Here is a 26,801-nt window from a genome sequence, read left to right on the forward strand (position 1 = left end):
ACTCTCAATAAAGCGTTTTCAACCACGCCTTGACAGGCACACACTAACGCATCAGATCAGCTGCCTTGATCAGCGCCGCAGTAATCAATCTCCATTATGTATAATCTCAATGATCAGGGAACACACGGGCTTACACACTCGCATCCACACTCATCATCATCAATTGAGCTGTGTGTTCATTAGACCAAATGAATTGTATGATGCATATTGACGCAGCAAATCTATAATCACAGGAAAGAACGTCTGTTCAGTCTGTTGATGCCAAACAAAAGCCAGACATGCTGAAAAGACTAAAAAGTCTAACTCAAATGCACTTATGGCAGGTAAATTAGCATTTTTCTAACACAAGAAAGAACATTTTCTGTCCAGGAAAGCTATTTTTAAACCCAAACGAGCAGCGCTTGAGTTATTATTTAATATTTACATTGCAGATAGACAAAGAAAGGCAAAGGAGGTGGCGGATGGAGACCCTGTGAAGAAAGATAAATGGAAGAGGACAGAGTATGATACAAACAAAGAACTACCGGCTGCATAGTATTCATGCAAATTCTGATTCAGCAATTATGAAAATGAACATGGAGAAAAAACGGAGAACTTTGAGACAAAAAAGAGAAACCTGTTTTGACATATAAACTCACTGATAAAGACATATGCATGGACACGTGTGTGCAATGGGTATCAAACAGAGCCCAGAGAAAGGTCATATATGCAATCACTAACAGTGAGGTGTGACTCTAATTTGGCCTTGAGTCAAAATGAAACATGGCCAAATCGCCCCCCAGATCTTTCTTTATAGAGATGAAATAAAATGAGTGTGTTTATTCACCAACCAATCGGATAAAAATACACGCAATTAGCCATTTCAGTGTGCCTGGAATTTGTTTGGCGCTTGCATGAAACACGCACAGGTGCAGTGAGAAACAGAGACAGGGGAGAGAAGCGAGAAGACGGGAAGCAGGCGAAAGAAAGGGAGGAGGCTCATTAGGAGAATTCCGGGCAGAAACGGTTCTGCATTTTACTTCTGCTCTGTAATTAAGAAATGGATTAATGAGAGAGAGACGCGGGGTCCAATGCTTTCACAATTAACTAGCTGAGGAAAAGTTTGTTGTTCCGTTGCTGCTTGAGAGGGAGCGCGGTCCAGTCATAGCATTACGCTCGCTGGCTTCTTCTTCTTTTTGCATGCGTTTGGCTCTGTTTATCACCCCAAACTTTCAAAGAAGCCCTTGTTTCCACTCATCCATGAAGTCTTTCCCTTCACCTTCTCCTGAATTTGTAGACTGATGGGAAGTGGGGCAGCATGCAAAATTTATCATTATGCTCTTTAATAAAGCTAAGTCTGCTCACAGTATAGAAAGACATAAATATATGAAAATAATGGCATTTTTAAATGTCAGTTCTGCAGAGAGATCTCAGTTATATCTTCTTTTTTCCAACTATTATTTACCGTATTGTATTTAAGAGTGATAATCGTGTTATTGTACTCATACCTTTGAATTTGTGTGTTTTATAAATAGAAATATTCTTTTATTAATAATTAGTTACAAATTTCTGTGCTGTGCAGCTTCATTTATTTCTTTACAGTAACTGAGAGAGAAACCACTTCTCATACTCCAGAAGTGATTAACTTGAGACCCTTTCAGTGTCACAGAGCTCATAATTGCAGTAAACATTTAGCTACTGGGTCTAAAGTTTCAGCTTACAAAGCTAACAGCTAACGTGATTTTTCTTGCGAGTTTCTATGCAGCTTTGGCTCAGTTGGTGTTTTGGGGGGTTTTTTCGGCAGAAGGCCCTCACAAAACGGTCCGTTTGTTTGTAGGCGTGTGTGTCTCCTTGTCCCTATCCATCAGTGTGTGAGTGTGAGCAGGTAGCAGGTGGTGTGTGTCACGGGTGGCTGGTGTGTTGGGGGGGCAGATGTCAGATGTGCAAGACCAGAGTGGAAGTCGAGGTGTTGTGAGGTCTGCATGTGAGATAGGCGATGATGCGTGCTGGCGGAGTTGTCTGCTCAAGTCTATTCCTGCTTTTTTTTTCTTTTTTGCTGTGTAGCACACACTCATACAGAGACACACACATGTATAGTCAGGTATATGTTGCAGTTACGTAGCTGTCCAGGGGGGCGTGTTTCAGTGACATGAGCTGACCAGCTGTCCCAAGATAAGTCAAATTAAAGCAGAGAATTCATGATTGTATCTTCTTGTTTACATCCTGATTTTTTCCAAGCCCGTGAGCTGTGTGCAAAATGTTCTTCCAAATGATGAAATATAACCTCAGGCTTTGCCTTTCTTCGCTTCTCGTATGGTTCAGCAGTTTAGAGATTGTTCCCTGGGAATAACTGTAGCTGTTATAGTTTTTGCTATTATTTTAAAACCTTTTGCTCTTCTTTTTAAATCCTGTCACTTGTCATAGAAGCTCAGCACAGTACAGTGATGCTTTACAGCTGACATTGATCTCATTTCAGTGTGCATATCCTCCTGTAATTTTTTTTACCTACTACCACTACTAGCAAGATGCCGCCACATTACTGCCTGAGCACAGCGTTTGTATTTCTCATCTATAATAGAAGCTGCTATATTTTCGAAAATTAGGTATTCGTGGATATCTAATTGAATTACTTGTGGATGTCAGCAGAGAGCATGCACAGTGTCTGAGCTCGGAGCCTGAGCTTGACACACAGCGGTCATGTTTTCATGTTTGGCTTTCCACGCTGTGGAAATGCACAGCCCGCATTAGCACACAATCGGCTATGCACTGTCATCACAGCTGTGTTTATGCGTGTGATTTTGTGAAGTTGAAGTGTCGTACAAATCCTCCGCGTGGATTATCACATATATTTGCACAATGTCAACGAAAAACAGAGCCAGGGATGAAGCGGAGACAGTTTTTTTTCTGTTTATCTTTCAGTATTATGTGGCCTTTATGCACAGAACATATACTGGGAAAGTGCTTCTGCACTATTCCTGCATGAAATAGATGATTCAGTTATATTCAGGAAAAGTGAAAACATTGTAATCTTGTTTGACTTTTGATTTTTAAACCGAAACACAACTTTTGATTCTCTGATTTCATACACACACACACACATATATATATATATTTCTTGCTGTGTTTTGATCCCCTGTGAGCAACATGAGCAGCATTAGCTAATAAACTAGAACTGGGTTGCAGTGGATTTCAGCGAGGAAAACAAGCATAAATTAAATAAGAATGAGTTGTCAAGGCTCGGCTGTGTGGCAGGCAGGAGGAGGACCCAAAATGCAGGACTCACAGGCACGAGGGAATGAACTCAAAAAGGCAGCTTTATTGCTGAAGAGGCAGAACATAGGAAATACAAAACTAAACTGGGAAAAGTAAACTAACACTCGGAGAGAGAGACACAGGGAAATCCACGCAGCATGAGGGACGACGTCACGCTGAACAGAGGGAGACGCAGACAGAAATACACAGAGGGTTAACGAGGAAAAGTGGGAACACACGGGGAACACAGGTGACACTGATAATCATAACGAGACAGGGCGGGGTGAACTGAACATGACATGTACGGGCGTGAGAGTCACAAAGTAAACAGGAAGTGCACAGAGGTTCAGACAGGAGGAGAGAGAGCACGGGGAAAACACAGACATAATGGGCTGGGGAAACATGAAACAACCACAAAGGGAGACGAGGGCTCATAAATACATAGAGGGCACACAGGGGGAAGAGAGAGCACGGGGAGAACTTAGACATAATGGGCAGGGGAAGCATGGGATAAAACATAAGGAGAGACGAGGGCTCACAGATACACAGAGGGGCACACAGGGGGTAAAAGCCATGAAGGGAAAACACTTAGGGAACAACACAACAGGGCAACTCAGAAAACATGGCCTAAGCAAGGAACAAAATTCAAACATACAAGGAAACTAAGAACACTGTGCCAACATGGCCCAGGACCATGACATGAGTGGTTTTGCTTCTCCCAAGTGGTTTCTGCTTATTTTGATAAATTTGATTTGTGATATCTATCATGGTGTGTATGTGTAAGTTTGGTGATGGAGTTTTTATTATGAATGAATGATGAATTTTTATGAATTATTATGTCTATTTTTTATGCTTAAGGACAACAGATGGAAATTAGCCCTTGGCTATAATCTGGTATGTTTACATTCATGTAATTCTTTTTTACATTCATGTTCATTAACATGCACTGTCCTAAATAAAATAAATAAAATAAATAAATCATCATTAAACGAAATGGATGTGAATGGAATGTAGTGCGTGGTAGAGCTTGAACAAAATGACTTTACTTAAAAAAAATAGCAACTCAAAAGTTGAAGATGCAACCTATCTCCGGGCACTACTGTAGAAGATGACATCATAACAGATTAAAAGTTTTTTTAACTGCCAGATATTCAAATTTGATGTGAATTCCAAAAAGTCGGAGCGAGTTTTCTGTGATGCCTTTTAAGTCTTGCGAACAATCGTCAACCTGAATTTCCGCAGTAATTTACTACTTCTTACTAACTAAAATCCCATGTCTCATGCAGCACATTACAACTGGTTTCTTCTGAAGAACTGATCCCTACGAAGCCCCTCCTCACAACTGTAGAATCCCTGCCTGTCAGTAACATTGACCTCTCATCCCTGTTTATTCAGCATGCTTCTGTTATGCTGTGGAGTTTGAATTTTGTATATTTAGTAAAAACCAAAATGCTTATTGTTGGAAAATGAATCATCTGTTAGACAAAAGTGCTATTTTGGTATCATTGTGAAACTAAGAGTTACAGGCAGCTATGTTAACATTCAAGAATTTGAGCTTTGTGTTGCATTCGAGATCAAAACACTGCTGTGCTTCAGTTACTTTAAAGTGTCCTTCATTTTGTGTAGGAGGCTAGCACATGAGGGCTTGGCGAAAATTAAGTATTTCTCATCTTTATTGTTAGTGGACTGAAGTAAATTTTAAGAAATAATCTCCCAGAATATAGCTCTGCTCCTTGCTTTCCTTCCTTTGCTGAATTGCTCGTTTTATGATCCCTCACTTCAACCACTTTCCGTTCTTCCTTTCCACACGTCTGTCATGCTTCTGACGCTGCTGCTGAAGAAATTTATTTTCGGTGGGGTGATGAGGTGTGGAGTGTAGGTAAGGTTTGTCTGCTTGATTGGATGATAAGATGTCTGGTTAGCAGTTTTTTGAGAGGAAGAGGGCTGCGAGGATAAGAGAGTGGAAACTGTCTACTATCAAGTCAGGAGGCTCATCTGTGCACTCCCACACTCCTTAGAGTGATAATGAGAGAAGTGGAAGCCATTGGGGTGCCCTACGATTGATATTTGGTGATTTCTGCTTTCATTCTTTTTTTTTCAGACCTCTAGCTAGCAGACTGGCACGGTGTTCATATTTTATGCCCCAGAGATCCGTGGTGAAGCTGGCGACACGCACAAGGAGTGAGAGTAAATAAGGGCTCATGTTAAATCATCCTGGATTTATAGGGAGGTGGGTTTTGTTGCTGGAGGCGGGGTTGGTGCAATGCATGCATGCACACACAAACACGCACACTCATACACACACAGATTTTGACAATACAGTAAGTGGTTCTGCCCCAGCAGTGCTAAACAAGGCCAACAGACCGCAGTTATGGACAGTAAATAGAGCAGAGTAGTACCTGTAAATAACCAACAATACTGCCTCATAAATCCTCCATGTGTGTGTGTGTGTGTGTCTTTCTCATACTCACACAAGTAAACACAATCCATATGTCCACAAAGGCAGCAGTGTGTGTGTGTATTAAAGTGTGCCCACTTTGGTGTTAATTTTGGATGGACACACATGAGCACAGGCCTGCATAGTTACCAGAGGGATGTGACCTCACTCCGACCTTTATGCTTTCACCTCCTGGTCATCCAGTCATCTACACCGCTCCGTGCCACCACAGGTCATATGGGCATATGTGCGGCACAGTTAATGCTGGCATCCTTCCCAGTAACCTGTTCAAGGTGGGCTTGCCCACTGACACAGAAATCTGAAGCTGGCCACAAGCAGGGCGCACAGGCCTGCGATAATGTTTCCCATTGACACAGGATGTTGGCTGCTGAGGGTGTCTCACATGGAGAAAATGACACAAATTTCCTGTGTTTGGGCTAAAAAAGCTAAGGAGTGTTTGCAGCTCACCAGGTCATCAAAGGGTGACGCTGCTGCACTTGCAAAAAAACAGTGACCTCTTTCAATAAATAAAACCATTTACAGAGAAGCAGCTGATGTCTTTCATAATCAACATTAAAATTAAAGCAATGTATAGTCTTAAAAAACAAACTCAGACATTGTAAACCTGGAGGATAGATGCTGCTAATTTATTAAGTACGGGCTAATTCGTCAGAGCTGGTGATCGGGAAAAAGGTTTATATGACGTCAGCAGCTAAGTTCTTTGATAATTAAGCTGAATCCTTGTGCTCTCTTTGGAAAGAGATTCCAGTTTAGTATGAATCTCTGCTGCTGTGCTGCTACCAGCTGCTCTCTGCATCTGTCAGAAAGCGACGAGCACACAGGATGAAGGAGAGACAGGTAGCAGTAACTCATCTCTGTAACTCATTACTGTAACATTGCATTACTGTAAAGCTTCCCAGCAAGTGTTCCTCCTTCTAAAAACTTAGTTTGTTTGAACAGCTAGCACTCTCTTACTGTACAAAATAAACCCTGGATGTTTTGCACTTTGGAAAGATAAGGATTGGCACTTTGTCTTCCTCTACGTAGTAAGAGAACTTGTGGATGGGTGGGGCTTGGAGATGCAGAGGGAGAGTGGGTGCAGGCTGCAGGCAAGAGGTGTTGATTGGATCGATTTAGGTATTCAAAAATTAGATGAGACAAAGACACTGTTAGGCCCAAGACATTTTGAGTTATGAAGTGATTCTTTCAGTTGAAAAAAATCTGCTCACCACAGATTAATGTGAACATTTGAGCAGCTAATCGGTCTTTAAGGTGCTTTATATTATAAAGTAAAGACCCTTCATTCTTACTTTGACTGATAATTTGTCTCCAGAAATTATGTTGTGGTCAGAAGTTTTACATACACTCAGAATAGCCATGAATGTTGTGGTAATTTTGCTTTTAATTATTTTTATGAAATGCTATACAGGTTCAAATATATACATACACCCTCACTGATGTTTGATTAAATGTCCCTTGCACCTCGACCAGATGCTTTTGGTAGCCATCAACAAGCTTCTGACACAGTTCTGCCTGGAAATCTGACCACTCTTTTTGCAAGAATTGGTACAGTTCAATTAAATTGGTTGGTTTCCTGGGATGGAGCTGCAAATTTCAGTCGAGCTTGAACGAGTCTATGGTGGAGCCGGAGTTTTAGCATCCTCTTCGGTCAATGTAAACGTCACTTCACTGTGTTCCAGCAGATTCCAGTTCATGCCAGGCTTGAGCCCTGGTGAATCTTAGGTTGTTCCTCTTTGTTCTCCTTCATATATCTTCACCGAGTTACTTGGATTTTCTCACTTCTGAGTATTTTTGTGCTGTTAAACAAATACTTTTTATGCTGGCACTAACAAGAAGTTATTAGAAACTTGGCTTGTATGCATGTGTTTGTATGTATATATTTGACCTGTGTGGATTAGAGAAAATTCAAAATGAATTTAAACTTGAGCATCAAATTCTTGTTTTCTAACATCTTTAAAGATATATGCTGTATAATCATAGATATTAATAAAAATACCAAAATTGCCATGACATTCATGCCCACAGTGAGTGTTTTAAACTTCTGACCACATACAGAACACGTGTAGTTGGTGGGCTTTAAAAGAAAGAGGGAAACAAATGCCAAACTGTAAGTGTTCAATATCACTGTCCTATCATTTTCTCACTCGTGATTCATCACGGTTGACGACCACTGCTGGCAGCACTCTGAACTGGCACGGCAGGGTTGCTATGGTGACACAGCAAGAGGGGGAAGAGCACCTGCAGTTGGCAAGACAGCAGCGTTTATCACCTGCTGGGGAAGCAGGGTCGCACCTGGCAAGCTGACCACCCACACGTGTACTAATATGCATTTATTCAGACGGAAATATCTTATAAAATCAGTCCAAGTCAAAGTTTCAGGAAGTCACTGCACCACCTCGTGCATGGGATCAGTAACCTTATCGAAACAGATTTTAAACATTTAACACCAAAGTTCCCATTTTAGCTGAGAAGCTTTTTTTTTTTATGAAATCATGAACGAAATTTAAAGAAAGAGTGAAATATCTTAAGAGCTTTTTCGACATGTCTGAGTGGTGTTTTTCCGAGAAAAACGACTATTAATTTGCTTTGCTTTAATAGGAAACAGTGGGCATGGGGTTGAAAGTCACAACTCCAAAGACAACCAGAAACACAGAATATTGTCAGACCTCTAAATATCAGACAGAAGTGCTTAATGAACTGAAAGGTGACAGCAGGTCTGTGTGTGGGTGGGCTGTCTCGCCCTCTCACGCTGTCACCTTGTGTTCTGTGTCGTTTCGGTTAGAAGACGTACAACCTGACGCGCCCCGTTATAATTCTCAGGATGAGACAGAGCACGAAACTTTTTTTTCTTTCCCTCTTTTCTTTTCATTTAGTTCAAACTGAGGTCTTTGAAGACTGCGGTGCCACCTTGTAAACAAAAACCGCACGCTGCCGTCACTGCTGGAGACAGCCTCGTGCTTTATGAGCGCCTTTGTAACAGACGCTTGTAAAGAAACAGTTTTTTTTTCAAACCTTTGCATCCAGTCACAAACAACTTTGTTCCGCCGTGCGTAGCGCTGCCTTTAAAAAACAAAACAAGAATTGCAAATATTGCATTAATGATTTGAAAAGCGTCTATGCTCCACATCTGTGTGCTAATGTGGGCATCTAGAGTGCCCGTTATATTAATCCACAGCACGCACGCACTTGTCAGTGGAGTTGCATCAATCTGGTGTTCATTTTTCAGCCACATTACGTATGATTGTGACAGTATTCACCCCAATGAGACGCAGGCTAAAGGTTAGAAGAAAGCAATTTATACATTTAATTATTCATTATCCGTTGCAATTTGCTGCATGATAATATGTCAGTTGTTTCATTTTTAAAGTGTGCACTTCTCAGCTCGGAACCTTTAAGAGATCATTAGCAGCTGTTTAATATACAATGCACTCTTTGTTCACAGCAAACCTGCAGCTAACCACTAATGTTTCTCTCCAGGCATTTATAGGGAATTAATGAAGTGTGCACGGTCAGTTAACTTTGCTTTTGTTTTTTCTATGGCAAAATCTCACCAAAAGCTGTAATTACACCACCGCCATCGCTGAGGTAACTTTAAACTGTCCTAATTTGCGGTTTATCTTGTTACTTGGATAGATAATGGACTGTAGCACTCGCCAACTCTATCTCGCTATTCGAATGGCTCATTACATTTATCATATGCCTCTGTAGATTTTAACAAGCAATTTATTTTGATCTAGAAGCTAGAATATAAATGGTGTCATAGCATGCTGCAGCAGCGATTAATAATCATCATTTCAGTTTGCATGAAGTAATGTTCAGTAAAACGGTATCTCTTTAATGCCGTTGTCAAATTACCTTTTCCCTCTGAGCAGCATTTTAAGAATTAAATGACTTTATAAAGCAGCTGAGTTGTTGCATAGTTTATTTCCACCTCTATTTGCAAACCTAATATTCCTTATCAGATAAGAAATACGGCGCGCTAATAAGGTTTTCTCTGTTCTTTACACTTTGTCTGCTCATTCTGCTTGTTTTTACAGTGCTCGGTTTAACCCCCGTGGCTTTATTGATCTGTGCAGCAGAGTATACTGTTTAAGATCCACTGGGAAATGCACACAAACACAATTACCGAAACATTATAGGGTCATAAATCCATTCACTAATCATGGGTAACGCTGCGTTGTTGCATTGTTAATTATAAATCATTCATGTTTTGCCTAAGTGAGGAAACTTTCATAAATTCCAGCATGTGTGGACACTCAAAACCTTAAATTTATGGTATTTTTTTCCCATGTTATAGGCTTTTATAAATGTGTAAAAAATAAAATGAAAATTAATCCGTTACACTGCAGCAGCATCTAGTGAAAAAGGTGAGTATTTGGCATTAACGGAAATAAACTCCGCTTTAAATTTAGCTTGTGAAAGTTGTGTGTGCAGCCCAGTGTAAAGTTACCTCTGAGTGTGCCAGCTCTGCCTCACTGTATAACAGGGAGATACAGAGAGCGTCTCCATCGCATAACCAGGAATAAAGCTTGTTAATTATCCTCACAACAGCTTAAACCATGCTAGAGGCCAGCCATTGGTTTCAGAGCTGTAGCATCTTTCTCCTCTTCATCAGCCGTCTTTACTTAGCTTGCAGGTGCTACTTCAAAACATGAAGGAGCAACTGACAAACACTTATCCTTTACCCTGGCACAAAATAATCGGAAAATTTAAAGGCCACTCACTCTATCATCGTGCACGACACAACTATAGAATTGGAAACAGTCCACTAGACCGCAGCTGTGTGCCAAGGCACCGGACCGAGATGGAAACATTGCAGTTGCATAACTGATTTTCTTTCTGTTTTTTTTTTTTGTTTGTTTGTTTGTTTGTTTGTTTTTCACAACAAAAGGAATAGAGAAGCGCAGTATAGCATTTTTATGCTGTACTTATACTGTAGAGCAGTAACTGGCTCCGTGTGTGAAAGAGTGCCTAAATAACTGATTGACAGGCAGTAGCATAAATTACCTTGGCAGACAGCCCTGCACCTGTAATGTGCTGATGGACTAGTAAGGACAAAACGTTCTCCTCAGATCAACTGAACACAGTGAAATGCATCAGAATGTTGTGTTTTGATATTATTGTTTAGATTTTTATATGTTCCTAAGAAACCCAGCTCGACTCGTGAAAAAAGCGATTTTTAGCTGTTAATGCAGAAAGCAAATAAAATATCTTTAGATGTTTACTGCTCAGTGGCAAAATAACATCTGGATCTCTCCATTATATGAATATGGCATATTTAACAGGAAGTGATGAGGTACTTGTAATAAAGTAACTGAATATATTACTTCAGTACTTTATGGCATTTCATGCTGATATAGATTTGTGTCATTTAATGTCAGATTAAATCCCTGGTCGTAATCTGCACTGTCTCTTTTTTATGCTGCTGGAACTACACCTGCTGTAACACAGAACACATACTAAGAATACCTGTTCAATCAATAAAATTAATTTCACATTTATTCTCTAAGAAACTACACCAATGTCCATGTCTCCATGTTTAAATAGCTTTCGTTTAAAGTTTCAAAGTCCTAAACTGCAACTGCCACCGTAGAAATAAATAAAAATAATTACATTAAATTAGAATACTTTTTTACTACATTTTGTTTGGAATAGGAAGCACTCATAGGAATCCTTTTTGCACAGAAGAAGAATAATATGACCTGCAAAATGTCCATTTTTATTGAACATGTCCACAGTCTAAAGTTGTGGGTCCTAAGGTCTTCCAGCTTGCAATAATGCCACCAGCCATAGTTTCGTCCATACAGCATAACCCCTAATGTGGGCTACAGGTCAGGCTACAGATGTTGTACTTCCTACACTGTCACAGAATGTTGGTAATAGTGTTCAGTCTCAGTGTGACAGAGCTTTAATCGTGAACATTTACAAACTTTCGTCACCCACAAGGGAACATTGTGAGCTTCGTGGATGTCGTGTTTTGCTGCAGGCCTGTTGGTTTGGATTGCACAGGTGTACCTAAATAAGCACACACTGATGTAGAAAGACACACACCAGAAAGGGATTATCAGATTTATCCCCTCACCCAGTGATTTGCTTGAAAACAACATGTGTGTGTGCAATGATTAATCAGCAGTCGGCTCTACAGCGGCAGTGCAAAGACAGGAAGGGAATGAAAGGACAACAAGGCAGACAGCCAGGGACAGAGAAGGCGATTGTGTTCACTTTATCCATGTTTGCTCAGTTTAGCACAGGGCAAATATTAGCCCGTGTACTCAGCAGCCATTCTTCTCTACTGGGCTTCAAGCTCACACTCTCCCCACAGAGGCTAAAAGGCAAAAGCATTAACTCTCCATTATAACTACACACTATTAAGCATTAGCAAGGTCTTAGTTAATACTTCATTTATAAAGCATCACTCCTCTTTAGCACGGCACTCATAAACATGAATAGAAATGGTTTAGTCTTGCTTAACATGTATAACATGTTTAATGAAAGCATTTCTATATTTTTAAATGAAGGAGAAACTATTATTAGACCGAGTACAAACAAGTGATTTAGTGCTACTATTCAGAAAGTCTAATTATTAACAATATGGAGTTGCACATTTATACATATGCTGATTAGGAAACGAGTAAGTTGTTTGTTCGGGTGTTACTAGAAGTCTTTTAAATGCTTATTTTTGTTACATTTTAAGATTAATTCGGGCAGTTACTTGTTGTCAGTTCAATATTTTGTGTGAGCACAGCGGATCCCTAACTGAAAGGTCAGCAGGACCTCGAGACTCAAATATGTCTCAGCTATCTTCACAACGGGAAAAAGAAACAGTCACAATGTGACAGAGAACATGCAGATATTTATTGCATGATTAACATAACTCGCTTAACATTTGCAGAATACTGAAATGTAAGCAGGACCAGAGTCTGAGTTTGTAAGAGGGTTTAAGAGAGAAAGAGAGACGCTGAGCAGCTGGAGCCACAGGTTACTTTGGTGATGCTCACAATTATTTGTAAAGCTCTGTGAAATATTCACTACTGTTTTGTGATAACCGTATTCATGTTTTATTATTCAGCTTCAATATATTTAAGTTAAAATACCCCATTTAACTCTAAATAACACCGTGAACCATTAACAGTGTTAAATGATGTAATATTAGGGTGATGTGATCATCATATATAAAGCATGAAAATTCTGTCATTAAACATGTTACATGTGAGCTTATTAAGCAAGATTATAGAATTATATGCCCTATGAATTAAGTATGAACTAATACCTTACTAATTTTTAACACTGTGTAATTATTATAAAGAATTACCGGCAAGGGGAGAACAGGTAGAGGGCGAATGATAAAGGAACAGTTGGGGAGTTATCCTGGTAACAGAGAGAAGCGTAAGTAAGAGAAATTAAATAGAGAGCTAATGATGGCGGAGAGTAATGAGAAGAAGCTAAAAAGAGGACAGCTGAGCATCCAGCCGTCTGTGGCCCGCACCAAAAGGTTTAAGTCAGGATAGATTATATAGTTTTTTAAACTGCTGCAGGTCTTTCAGTGAAAGCACAGCTTGGCACTTATATTTCAGCTCCTATACTGTCTGCTTTTCTTTATCACACCAGGAAAAGTGCCCTGTTTAAGTCTATTCAAACCACAAGCTGCACAATATGCACCACTGCTGTTTTCAATTGAAGGAAGTTTGGAACCACAAGAGAGGGAAAGCAGCTGAAAGAAAATGGGCTGATGCTCTATTTTTTTTTTCTTTCTCGCAGCTTTGTTGTGCAGTGCAAAGGAAAGAAAGTGATGGAGTGAGGAAGGGAAAATGAGGCTTGCTAGGACAGAAAGTAGAGAAAAGTGAAAACAATGAAGGCAGAAAACACTTTGCTCTTGATTTTGTCCGAAGGTCACAGTCATTCCCTTCAATTTCGGCCAGCTGCCTGCCTCGCTTTTCCTCAACAGATAGGAACACACACACACACACACACACAAAACCCTCAAAATGAACATTAATACACGTCTCGCCCATAGCGATCCACAGCTCACACAGTCAAAGTGTGAAAACATCAAAAAGAGAGAGACAAAAAGAAGTAATCTCCCATTTCAGCTTTTTCTCGCAGTGTATACTCAGGCATGACAAATTGTATGTGCAAACTGTAGATGAAAGGAGACAGCAGTAGAGATGTTGTCTCCTCTGCTGTCTCAGTGTCTCAGCTATGTTGTTTCATTCAAACCTCCAGATATTTGCTCAAATATTTTCGCTCCCTGCAGGTTTTTACGTAGTTGCAGTCACAAACATTTTAGTGCTACAATTTATGAATGTAATGTAGCATACAGTCACATCACTCATCAAATGCATGCATGCTGAGGATGGAGTCTCACCAGGTCCACTGGGTATCTTGTAGTAAACTCAGAGTGGGACCCAATGGAGTCTAAAATTTAATGTAATATGTAATTAATATTCCACCTGGAGCTGATTAGGTGATATGTTGCACTCCTCAAATAGTTTTTTCTTTTTGTAGAAACCTTTAGGACATGTATTCTTTTCAAACACAACATCCTATATATACGTTTTCCCTGTGTTAGGACCACAGGTTTTAGGTCTAAACTCAAGAGCAGAAAAATGGAGCCACTGCAAGACTGTCAAAGAACACAGTTCCTCTTATGTGCACCGACTGGCTCCAAAAGTTAGTCAGTCTCAGTGTTAGAGTACTTAACTTTAAATGGTAAATGGTCTGTATTTGTATAGCGCTTTACTAGTCCCTAAGGACCCCAAAGTGCTTTACACATCCAGTCATTCACCCATTCACACAAACATTCACACACTGGTGATGGCAAGCTACATTGTAGCCACAGCCACCCTGGGGCGCACTGACAGAGGCAATTTAAAATTGAAATTATTCTCTTTAGAACAAGTGAACAAAAAATAATATGACTGGGAAGGTTCTCAATCATCCAGGTCATGGTTGTCCAGTGAGCTTGGAAGGAAAATCGACTGGACTTCTTGAACACCTTTCATCTCAGAAGCTTCTTCGGTTCTAAGAGCAATTGGTGGAGAGTCCCAGACCCACTATTGATCATCTGCCTAATCACATGAGCCAAGGTGCGAAAACGAGTGTGGGTCACTATCAGCCACGATATCACTATCAGACCTTGTCCCACACTGTGTTGTGACTTTTTACTCTTTTGATCTCATTTTCAGCTCACCCATTTACATTCTATGAAGGCTTGAAATATGATCCAGGAGCAAGGGTAGCTTCTTAGGTCTCAGCTTACGGCATCTTTATTGTACTTGCAGTGTGTTCACCTAATTATGTCACCAGCTTTGAGATCAGCCACTTTTGCTGTTTAATAATTGATTTACTCACATTGATTTCAGGCAGGTTTTAAAGTGCAAATGCATTTTCTTGATTTATTTTTGGTCTATAATGTTTAACTTATTTCGAGGTGGACTGCTTGTCAGCATTTAAGGATTTTGAAAATAGTACTTTCATAAATATTTGATGGAATAAGTTTAAGATTTATACATTTTTTTAAATTAACAGCACAATTCTAATCATTATTTCATATCTTTGTACATTTTTGACCTCGTCAGAGCATCAAGTAAGAGAGATAATTAATACAGTCCCACAAAATGTACCCATACAATGTCAGAAAGGATTATTATAGTACAAAGCTACTAAACAAAAGACAGATTATGCACACTATTCAAGGACTCAGCTATCTCATTTCACAGTTTGCTGACTAGGTTTAGGCTCCCAGACAGGAATGAGCTCCAAACCCATTTTATTTGGAGTTGATGCACCTTTCTCTGTCAGACGCAAAGTACTCTCAGTGTCAGTTCTTTCTCTAAGATCATTCATGAGAGCGCATGGATCAATTGGATTCTACCAGACCCACGTTAGTAACTCCAGTCAACTCAGTAATGAGCCTCTGAGGAGTAAAAGAGCTTTTGATGAGGGCAGACAGATTAGAAAATTGAGGAAAAAAAGAAAAAGGAAGGTTAAAAGCTAAAGCGAGAGAAATGATAATTGGCGATACCGTAAGGTGAGGCAACAGTCATTGGTTCTTGTAGAAAGTTATATATAGAAAATAAGGTTTTATTGTTCTAATGGCTGAATTGCCACTATTTCACATCTGTATTGCAAGCTTTGGAGCTGGGATTACAAAGATACAATCAATAGAAATTTTATCATGATTTAATATAGAATTGAATATAGAATTCAGAAACACCTGCTTCTTTAGTTTGTCAAGTTTCTAATATCTTTACAAAGCCAAAAAAAGAAGTCATTTCAGCCATCACTTATTGCTTTGGTTTTTCCCATGAAAGGTGTTCAGTACAATGAGGTTTTGTGGCAGGGATTACTGCCGTATCTTAGAGTTAAATGAACTGATGAAGGACTGTAGGGAGCTGGTGAAAGCAAATTGAATACAAAAAAGAGACAAGAATGGAGCAATCAGTGTGGATAGGAAACTTTATTGGTCTTGAAAGACCCCCGCTTCCTGGTTCCAAATTAAGTCGTCTAAACTGAAACATATCTGTGTCTGGGCCTAGCAGTGCTTGTGGTAACAGTGATGAATCATGGGTATATGGACATTGATTTCTACTGTCAGAGTAACAGAGATTCTTTTCTGGCTTTGCCTCGGGGGATCCCCACCACCACATCATCGCCCTAGCTTCACTGCTGTCACTCCAAACGCTTCATTCTTTCCTTTTCTCCAGATTCCACTTCCATTTCTTTTCATTGTCTTTTTCTTACAATGATGTTCTTTGTCTTCCTATACCTTCTTCCTCTCTCTGCTTTATCTTCTCCATCCTCCATCCATCTCTGGTTAGTGACTGGAAAAGGCCCTTGACATTGCTGTTTCAGGTGTTCCGGTTTCACTTTGGCGTCTTGATAAATTTAATCTACCTTTACACATCTCTTGGCAGCTAGAGAGACTGAGTGGTAAATGATGACTCTATTTTAGCACTAAGGTGGCATATTACCTCTGCACCGTCTCTTTGATTTATTCATTTTTTATTTGATTAAGTCGTGAAAGACAGAACGGTCACTCGTAATGGATTGTTTAAGACGATCATTTTATTTACATGTGGTGATCGGACCTGCAAAAACCCAAAAAAGGGCAATGCTTTAGTATAACAAAAAGTTCAGATGAGTTTGATGCCCTTAGGCAAGTGTACTCGTGGAGGAGGCTGATCCTGGTGCAGTCTGAAAATTACAAATTGCATCTGACTTGCTGAAGCTGCCGGAATCGATATTTAGATGCCAATTCGATCTAAGCTGAAAGGACTCAGTTATAGTGAGAAACCCAGTTTTGCACTTTTCTTCGTTGAGTGCCTCAGTAGCCTGTTGGACTACGGTTTAGATGTGCTTACTTTAAGCTGCCTCAAAACGTGATGTGGCAACCAGAGGCAGCAGGATTACAAGCAAACAAAACTGCTAGCAATGTGGAGCGGATTGTTTCTGTAATAAATTTTTTCATCATTGAGATGAGCTCAGATATATTGTTGACCTGGTTGTAAATAAATTAGTGTTACCCAATCAAATACATAGGCTGGTTCTTCTATAGTGGTGCTTGAGCATTCAAAGCACTTTATACAACAGGTTTCCATCCATCCATCTATTTGCTTCCGCTTATCCTTTTCAGGGTTGCGGGGGGTGCTGGAGCCTATCCCAGCTGTCATAGGGCGAGAGGCGGGGTACACCCTGGACAGGTCGCCAGTCTGTCGCTGGGCTAACACGCAGAGACAGACAACCATTCGCGCTCACATTCACTCGTGCATTCACGCCTATGGGCAATTTGGATTAATCAGTTAACCTATCCGCACAAACCAAGAGCCCTTGGATACACAGGTTTCATTCACACAAAACATTTTCATTGTCTAAGTGCTTTATATCTAACATCAGGTTTCAGTATCTTACCAAATGATGACATGCATATGCAGAACCCAACCACCAACCTTTGATTAGTAGATAAAGTGCTTCTGAACTACAATCACCCCTGAATCTGTCCCTCACAACAAAACAGAGCCTCCCCTTCTCTGGGGGTCAGTGGTTAAGGTGTTTGTTTTAAGTTGTCGCCCACCCTTAACTTTAGAAACACATCTGAAAATGCAATAAAATTTTAAAAAATGTGAAAAGCTGGTTTAAATTTGGTCATGTTCCCCTTTGCAATCACTCTCTCATGCAATTCTGGACAGCTTTGAAATACATGAGTTTTTTCATCACACATTTCAGATTCCCACCTGCCCCATTCGCTAGATTTGCCTCCCTGTGAGTCCTTCCTCTTCCCCAAAATGAAATTCAGGTTTAAGGGTCATGGTTTGGAAGGTAATTCCAGCCTGAATCACAGAGGCACAGGTGCAAGGGAATGGAATTAAACTCCCACTGAAGTGATCTGAAAATATTGAGAAAACAACCTTGAATCCCAAATTTACACCAGGTCGGCATCGTGGTTTTTTTGGGGCAGTACTCAGAAACTCTTGATTACAGATCCTATTTACAGTAATATCAGTAATATGGACTCACCTGATTGACATGGTGGGGGTTTTTGGTTTTCAAAAAAAATAGATATTAGTAGGAAAAGTAAAAACACAGATGCCAGTTGTAACAGAGCATGGGTACAGGGGGCGACCGTGGCTCAAGGGGTTGGGAAGTGTATCTGTAACCGGAAGGTCGCCAGTTCGATCCCTGGGCTCTCTCTGTCCTGGTCGTTGTGTCCTTGGGCAAGACACTTTACCCTACTGGTGTTGGCCAGAGGGGCCGATATGGCAGCCTCGCTTCTGTCAGTCTACCCCAGGGCAGCTGTGGCTACAACCGTAGCTTGCCTCCACCAGTGTGTGAATGCGAGAGTGAATGAATAGTGGCATTGTAAAGCGCTTTGGGTGCCGTGAAAAGCACTATATAAAATCCAATCCATTATTATTATTATTACAGTTACTTTTCAGATGTTTTGTATCGTTATTCACATCCCGATCACAAGGATAATGCAAAAAAAGTCCCCATGACAGTGTGCACGTGTATCCATTAGCTCTTGGCAGCTCTGTAAACAAGGCCGCAGCGTGTTGAGGTACCAAGCAATCTCACTCAAGGACATTCCCACGTTTGCATACAAGTGTGTGTGTGGTTTGAGGGTTTTTTTTAAGGCAGGTCAGCTGTCAGACCTAGGGATGGGTATCGTTTAGGTTTTATCCAATACCAGTACCAAACCGGTACTTTTGAAACAGTACCGGTGCTTAAAGACTGGAAAACACAAACTTTGTCCAAAAACCTCTCATGTTTAGCTGTTTTTTTGTAAAAAGATAACAATGTGTGCCTTTTCTGCAGCTCTAGGGCATATATGGTATCACTCTTGGCTGGAAGCAGTGCTTAAACAATGGAAAAAAAACACAAACTTTGTCCAAAAACCTCTCATGTTTAGCTGTTTCCCACTTTTTCTTTGGTCATTTTAGCCTTTTTGGCCAGGTTGAAGGGAGTATCTGCCATCAAACAAGAAGACAGCCGCATGTAACTATGACGGTGTTTGCTAGTTCACCTTACATGCATTAATTTAATAACGTGGTTAGCATACTCAACGTAAATTACACACGAACAACATTAAGCTACTCACCCAGAGAAGAACGGCTGCTGCTGCATCATCATCCGTCATCATTTCTGCTACACTGGCAGGGCTAGGGGCCAGGACTCTCCTCTTCGGGTTCTTGGGGGATGTTGCTAACTCCGGGTCTGATAACAGGCACCACACCCGCAGTAGATGTGTACGGTGTGAGGTCTCGCAGCAAGCTATCAAATACGGTGCATTTCTCGGCTTTTAAAAAACCGCCAGGTGTTTCATCAGATTTGAGGTGTTACCTCCTTTGCACAGTATCAGCTTAAAGCACTTGTTGCAGGCTGCTGAGTTTGCATCTTTTGCTGTGAAGTACAGCCAGACTTTTGACCGCTCCGCCTTGGGCATTTTTAACCTGCAGCTCTGTTCTAAAAGAGCGTACGTACCTGGGCCCGCCTACTATCCTTGGAAAGGTAAAATGATTGGCTAGAATCCAAAGTGTATGACATCTCAGGAAAATAAAGCACCGAAATGTGCGCTGCTTTTTGGTCTGGTTACTACCGTTTATGTCAGAACCGGTGCCATAATGACACCGGATACCGGTACCCATCCCTAGTCAGACCTCCAAGTATTATAGTTATTTTTATCGGCAGTTTATCGGCAGCTGAGAGGAAGAGGTTGGATAAACTCATCAGGAAGGCCAGCTCTGTTCTGGGATGCACCCTGGACCCAGTACAGGTGGTGGGAGACAGAAGGACTCTGGCCAAAATAACATCTCTGATGGACAGAGTCTCCCACCCCATGCACATAAATGTTGCTGAACTGCAGAGCTGCTTCAGTGACAGACTGCTGCATCCTAGATGCATGAAGGAGCGTTTCCGCAGGTCCTTCTTCCCTGCAGCTGTCAGACTGTACAATCTGAACTGCTTCCAACAAACATAGATGTTTACATCAATGCTGTAACTGCAATAAGTTAGTTAATTAACCAATTCGCGCTACAACCTGGTTTACCTCTTACCTGTAATTGTTTTTATTTAATTTAATAACTGTACAGTACTCTCTGTTTATAGTAACCGTTGTCCTTAATGTAAATATGTAAGAAAAATTGTGTATGTTTCTGTTCTGTGTCCTGTGTCCTGTTTGTTTGTATATTTGTCTTTTTGGCTGCTGTTACAACCAAATTTCCCCTTGTGGGTCAATTAAAGGATTATTCTATTCTATTCTATTGTGCTGAAGGATGCCATCCATCAACAGTCTCAGTGGTACGGTACATGAGCAGTCATATCAGTACTTACTATATGCGAGTCAGCGTTGGTTTTGCTGAGAGTGGCAACAATCAGGGTTATAGTGGACGGTATTTTGGTTGATTTGTGTTTTTCTCCTTCTTAGTATGTTCACTGTTTCTTCCCTCTGTAGTATTTTGGCTCAATGCTGGTATGTGTGTGTACTTGGGGACAAATAGGCAAGCCCAGTGTGAGTCATGCTCTGACAAGAGATTCAGACACATCAGTGTATACTCTCTCTCTCTCACTCACACACACACACACACACACACACACACACACACACACACACACACACACACACACACACACACATATATGTATATATATACATGCACTCACATCACATCTGTCTAAGTCATTGATTTTTCAATGAGATCTGATTCACTGTTAGAGTGGCCACTCATCATTTGCAGTGCAAATGTGCTCTCATAGCCATGACCACTGCTGGAAATAACTAGGCAAAGAAAAGAGATCGAAGAGGATATGAAGTGCCTTTAAGATGAGGTGCTCAAGGTGACTGCAAGAGACCACGGCAAGCACATACAGATGTTAGCTGAGCAGAAACCGAGAGAAGGTGTGGCAACGGAAACCATGTCTTCTTTGCAAAAGCGACTGTTTTGCCACAGCCCTCCTCTTTTTCCTAAATAAACCAAATCAAAATGACACATGCAACTCCGTCTGGAACAGCACTATGTCATTTGAGGTGACTGATAAGAAGGGAAGACGTGAAATCTGCGCGCTACAGAGCAGTTTACTGATTCAAAATGGCTGCTGGCCCTCAACAATTCCCTCTTTCTGTCGCAGATACTCTGAAGACGTTCAGTGAACGGACAGTGGATGATTTAGCCGGCAAGAAGTCTACATGTTATGCAACCACGTATTTCTCCTTACGTAACGCTGCAGTTTCTAAGTGGAAGCTTAGCCCCACTATACTGTTCTCCTTGTAGCAGATGCCACAGCGGATCTGCGCTCGCAGGCATTATGCATACATGTTGACAAGCTGATTAGCCAGGAATCAGCGCAGGAATTAAACTCATGAGGAAGATGCAGCGATACCAAGTGATGGGGTATCAGATGGGGTATCTGTGGGATATTTTAGGGAAAAAAATCACCAGTATGAGTCGGTAACTGTAAACAGCATATGGAATTTTACATTAATGCACAGAATCTGCAAATACGTTAAAATGCTTAGCTCAAGCTGTATGAAATATTAGGCTTTCCTACACCGCATGGATGTGTCAAATATTTGTGTACATACATATATAAGAATTGATTGCTTTTTCTGTGGGCGCCCAGTAAAAATCAATTTATCATTTTTTTTTTTATCCATGCTGCTCTGCTGGCTGATTCATAAGCTAATAAATACTGCAGTTCTGCACACTTTTAGTGGCATGTCAAGTTAGTCTCAAGCAGATACAGCCTATGATAGATCCAAATGAGAGAGAAGCTGATGAATCGTTTGCATTTCCAACAGCCAGAGGAGTATTAATATGAAATCTATCAAACCAGCAAATCCCTGAACTGGTCAGCCGTGTTTCAGAAACAATTTCTCCAGGCAAGTTGATACAGCAAAATGCAAAATACCTTGAGTGATTTAAACAACTGCAACTGTCTCTGCCCTAGTCTTGCTGAATCCACTTTCCAGCAGTTGCGTCTCTGTTGTTTCCTCTTTCTAACTTGCCTGTTTAGCATTTATGTATCAGATCTAAGGGGGAGATTCAGAAAGACTTTGAGGAAATGCAAATACGTCAAGTAGCAGATGTGTGTAAAGATGAAGCTGTAGGGTGTGTTAGAAAGGGAGAAGATTGAGCAGGCGAGGAGGAAATGAAACAACAAACCAAATCCTTCAAAAATGCTTTCTCATTCCCCCTTTGTCTATTTTTCCTTTTCTTAATTGAGTACCAGCATGTGAGCAAAAGAAAGAACCAGATTTTGACACCTTCAAAAGGAGCTTTGATCTCAAAGCACCTTGAGGCCCCAGAGGATCATCAAGGTTCCCACTGTCCTTTTATCACACAGTGTTTCTCTCTGCCCCTTGCTCCTCCTCCTCCTCCTCTCGCTCTTCCTTTTCTGCTTGGCGTGATCAGTGAGAGCTCGCTGAGGCAGCCCGATAACCCTGATACACACATACAGACTGCAGTCTCTGCCTCATTCTCATTCCACTCCCGACAGCAGCGTTTACCTCGACGTGCTCTCGCACGCCGCAAGGTCATGTTGAAATATTTCAGACGGAAATGCACTCCGTACTGCTCTTTCTCTGGCTGCCGTGCAGAATTCCAAAGTCAATTTTCTTTTGTCTTTGAGAACAAGGAAGGAGAGACTCTAATGAGAAGATTACAGAAACTTTCTTTTTTCTCGAGTTTTTTTTTTGGTAGCTAAACTCGATTTACTGTGTGGGAAACTGATGAGCAGTTTGTGCAGTGGTAAACAAATCAGATATTTGGCAAGAACAGCAACTTTGTACTTAAAGTAATATAATATTTAAGAGGAAATCTTTGATTTTTCTCTTGTCCCCAGATGAAACCTTTCTCTGTAAAACTCAGAGCCTCAGAACCAAAACCGATTTTGGTTAAAGTTGAAACTTAATTCTGTCTGTAGGTATTTCGTCCAACCCCCTCCACTATTGTAGATCTTTGAATATTTAATTGAATCTCAGTAACTCAGATCCTGGCTTCTTCAGGCAGATCAGATGTAATTGAAAATACATCTGATCATAAAGTAGAGCTCCTGCCCCCCAGTCTACCGCGGACCTGCTCCCTTTGCTACCGATTTACCCGTAGAAAGAAAAGTAAGATGAGCTACCCTCTAGATAAAAGTGGAAAACGTAGCATTCTTGCTCCTGACATTAGCTGACAGCTACAGCAGATTAAGGGCTGCTAAGCAGTCATTGAGAAGCTGTGGTGTTTAAAGAGCAGCCAGGGTTTATTGTAAGTTACCTACTAGTCCCTTCATTTCAATGTTGCAGGCTTGACTGCTCCCAGTCATTCAAAGAGTTTTTCTTTTCCTTCTGTTTCCAGAGATATGTTCGCTTAAGGAAAACGGCCATTAAAATGTCATTACTGCTACACTAAAATCATTTTTAAAAAAGCACTGGTTCCCAGCGGCTTCCCACCGTAATGGGCTCGATACATTCCCTCAGCACCGGGAAGAACTCTAATGTTGCGGAACACAAATGCTAATCTCTCTGTAAATATCACTCAAATTCACTCCCTTCTGCTTTTCAGTTGTAATAGCATGGATTCATTCTGCTTCACCCTGGAAAATTGAATTAATTCTCCAAGCAAGGTGTTATGATTATTCTAAGCTTCCTAGTGCGTGGGCTGTAATGGAGATGATCCTGGCATTTCCGCTCGATCCAAAAGCATTTCACTCACCCTCTCCATTTTGTTTTTCCCCGTTGCAATATCTAAAGGGTATCAATACTGAAAGCTTTGATTAAATCGTTATTCTTGTGCACCTCATAATTACTCTAAGACTGTATTCATGCTGGTGTCGTCAAATCTGCAGCATAGTGGATTTTGGCATTCACAACGATAGCAGGCAGAAAGACTGTGAGGGTCGGTCTATAACATGAAGCCGCTGATTAAGTGGCTGAGAAGCTGGAAGCACTTTGCCATTCGAGACATCCAACGAGCCTCCTTGCAGAATGAGTCCATCTACAGAGTAGTCCATCAATTTCATACAGATCTAGCTTCATTAGGAGCATCACGTAGGACAGCTGAGCTCTGCTTCCTGTTGTGTTCCACACTGATTCCTTTTGCTTATTCTGGCTGTTCAACTGTGTCTTATGTTCTGCTGATCCCCGCAAAGCATTAATCACAACCAACATGTTGCGCCACCATTTGAGCATGCTCAATTAATACCCTAATCACGGCTGACATCGGTGCATGGCCGTAATGTGGCCTTGGCTAAAAACTATAACAACTTTACACAGCAGCAAAGAGCAGTTAAGATGCACATAAATGTGGCTGATTATAGTGATCATTAACTTACTGTACAACCTTTGCACTTATTTACTCAATTAACTGGCTATTTTGAGATCTGTTAACATTAGGGGTGTCTTATTTTCTTTTTTAAAATACTTAATCAGCCATGAATAATGGAAAACTGCTGCAAGCAAAAGCCACAGGTTCACCCCTGAATATCTTGGCATATGGAAAGTGGCAAAATAAATGCACATACCTAATGAGGTAACGGAATCAATGAAGTTGTAGCTGCAGTGAGGAGATAGCAGTGTGCAAATGTGACCCCACCGGCAAATGAGCTTGACCTGCTGTGACAGTCAGGAAGTGTTGCTGTCTGTAGGTTGAGCAACAGCTACCAGAGCAGGGTCTTACAGCTGGGCAAAAGTGCAACAGAGGTTTTGCAGTCAGACAGACAACTTGTATGCAGTGGTGCTGTCTGATATGTCCTCTGTTTCTCCCTTTCTCTCTCTCACCCTTGTTCTATGGCTCTCTGGCAGACTGTAACTCTGTAAATGACTTTGACCTTTCCTGGGACTGAGGACAGGAACCACAGAGGGAGAGGAGAGAGATGGCGGGAGAAGAGAGTGGAGTAGGCGGCTGACTGTAATAAACTCGAAGCAGTGGGCGGCTGTCAACACTAATAGATGGGAGAGGGGAGGGGGGGTCACCCGGTTGATGAATACTAAAGGTGCCTGAGTCCTCAGCAAGTACTCTGTTCCCTTACCAGGCTTGTATGTGTGGGATCTGACGCTCTGAGTGTCATCAGACTACAGGCAGTCGGGGCTTTTTGTGTTGACTGAAGAAAAATATCTTTTGATTTTTGCCAAAGGACAACAAAGGAACAACAGTATTAGCCTATTAGCATGGATTGTTACACGGCTGGATGACTGCAGTTTAACTGTGCAGGGTAACTGCTGCTTAGTTGACAACTCAATTGCTTCAGTCAGTGTAATTCATTCTCAAACACAAAAGACATGATTTTATTTTTCTCATTATGCATTGCCAGTTGGAATCTAGCTACGCTCAACGGGGTATCTTTGGGTAACATAAGTAACAAAGACAACAGTGTTGTAAATAACAATTATCTTGAACACCAGAAAGAATAAAACGACGGAAAGCACTGGTCAAATTACAATATTAGTTGTTGGTTCATGATGGTGGATAAACAGTTGATACTATTGGGAACACTGATGTTTTTGCAGTGAGCTGAGTAGCTGTTGAGATATTTTTTCCAGGGAATCTATAAATCATCTCTAAAGACAGCTTAAATGGCACAAACTTAAACCTAAGTGACCACTTTAATAGCGTTTTTATAAAAAAGGTAAATAGACCGGTTCTTATAGATCGCTTTTTTCTACCGTATTTTTCGGACTATAAGGCGTACCGGATTATAAGGCACATTAAGCGAAACAAAATAAAGTGAAACTTTATTCAACTCTATCACAATAACTCTCAACATCGTTAAGTTTTAACACATAAAATACAGAACAGTACACTCACTTTTTCAGTTCATTCCTCTTCCACAAGTCCATCAAATTGTGATGTTGGATTATCTCACAGCTGCTTTATTCGTATGTTCAACTGCATGACTGATAGCCTAAAGTTTGAAATCCACTTCGTAAGCATGTCTCTTAACAGGTGCCGTTTTGGGGTCCTTGTACACACAGTACGCATTTCTCCGCAAGGCTCCAGACTACGGTAGCCGTAACAATCCAGCTTTGTAGCTTACCAAAGTCATACTAAAACATTTTGACTGATTTTTGACGGCCGTGTACCACATAAAATCGGTTCGAGGTCAGTAAGCACAACCAGAATTAATACATAAAGCACACCGGATTATAAAGTACACTGTCAATTTTTGAGAAAATTTAAGGGTTTTAAATACGCCTTATAGTCCAAAAAATACAGTATTCTACCTGAGTGCTCAAAGCACTTTATAAACTGTGGGTTTTTTTCAGTCATTTAGATAAAGCACTTCTCTCTTTGTCTAAGTCAGGGTTGTCGGACTCCAGGCCTCAAGGGCCGGTGTCCTGCAGGTTTTAGATCTCACCCTGGGTCAACACACCTGGATCAAATGATTAGTTCATTACCAGGCCTCTGGAGAACTTCAAGACATGTTGAGGAGGTCATTTAGCCATTTAAATGAGCTGTGTTGGATCAAGGACACATCTAAAACCTGCAGGACACCGGCCTTCGAGGCCTGGAGTTGGACGGTCTAAGTCCTTTCTATTTAACATCCACACATCGGGAGCTACTTAGTGTTTAGTATCTTGCCGAAGGATGGTTTGGCATACAGACTGGAACAGGCAGGATTGAACCATCAACCT

The 26,801-nt window shown here is 40.9% G+C and overlaps 1 protein-coding gene across 6 annotated transcripts in view; it reads left to right on the forward strand.

The window, feature by feature from the left end:
- Nucleotides 1-26,801, forward strand: part of nrxn2b (neurexin 2b) — a 707,860-nt gene that overhangs the window by 636,860 nt on the left and 44,199 nt on the right. The window lies entirely within an intron of this gene.

The sequence above is a fragment of the Mchenga conophoros genome, linkage group LG3 (assembly GCF_057382185.1).
Source record: "Mchenga conophoros isolate Kocher_MC1m ecotype Shallow Benthic linkage group LG3, M_conophoros_male_GT1.1, whole genome shotgun sequence".
Lineage (NCBI taxonomy): Eukaryota > Metazoa > Chordata > Actinopteri > Cichliformes > Cichlidae > Mchenga > Mchenga conophoros.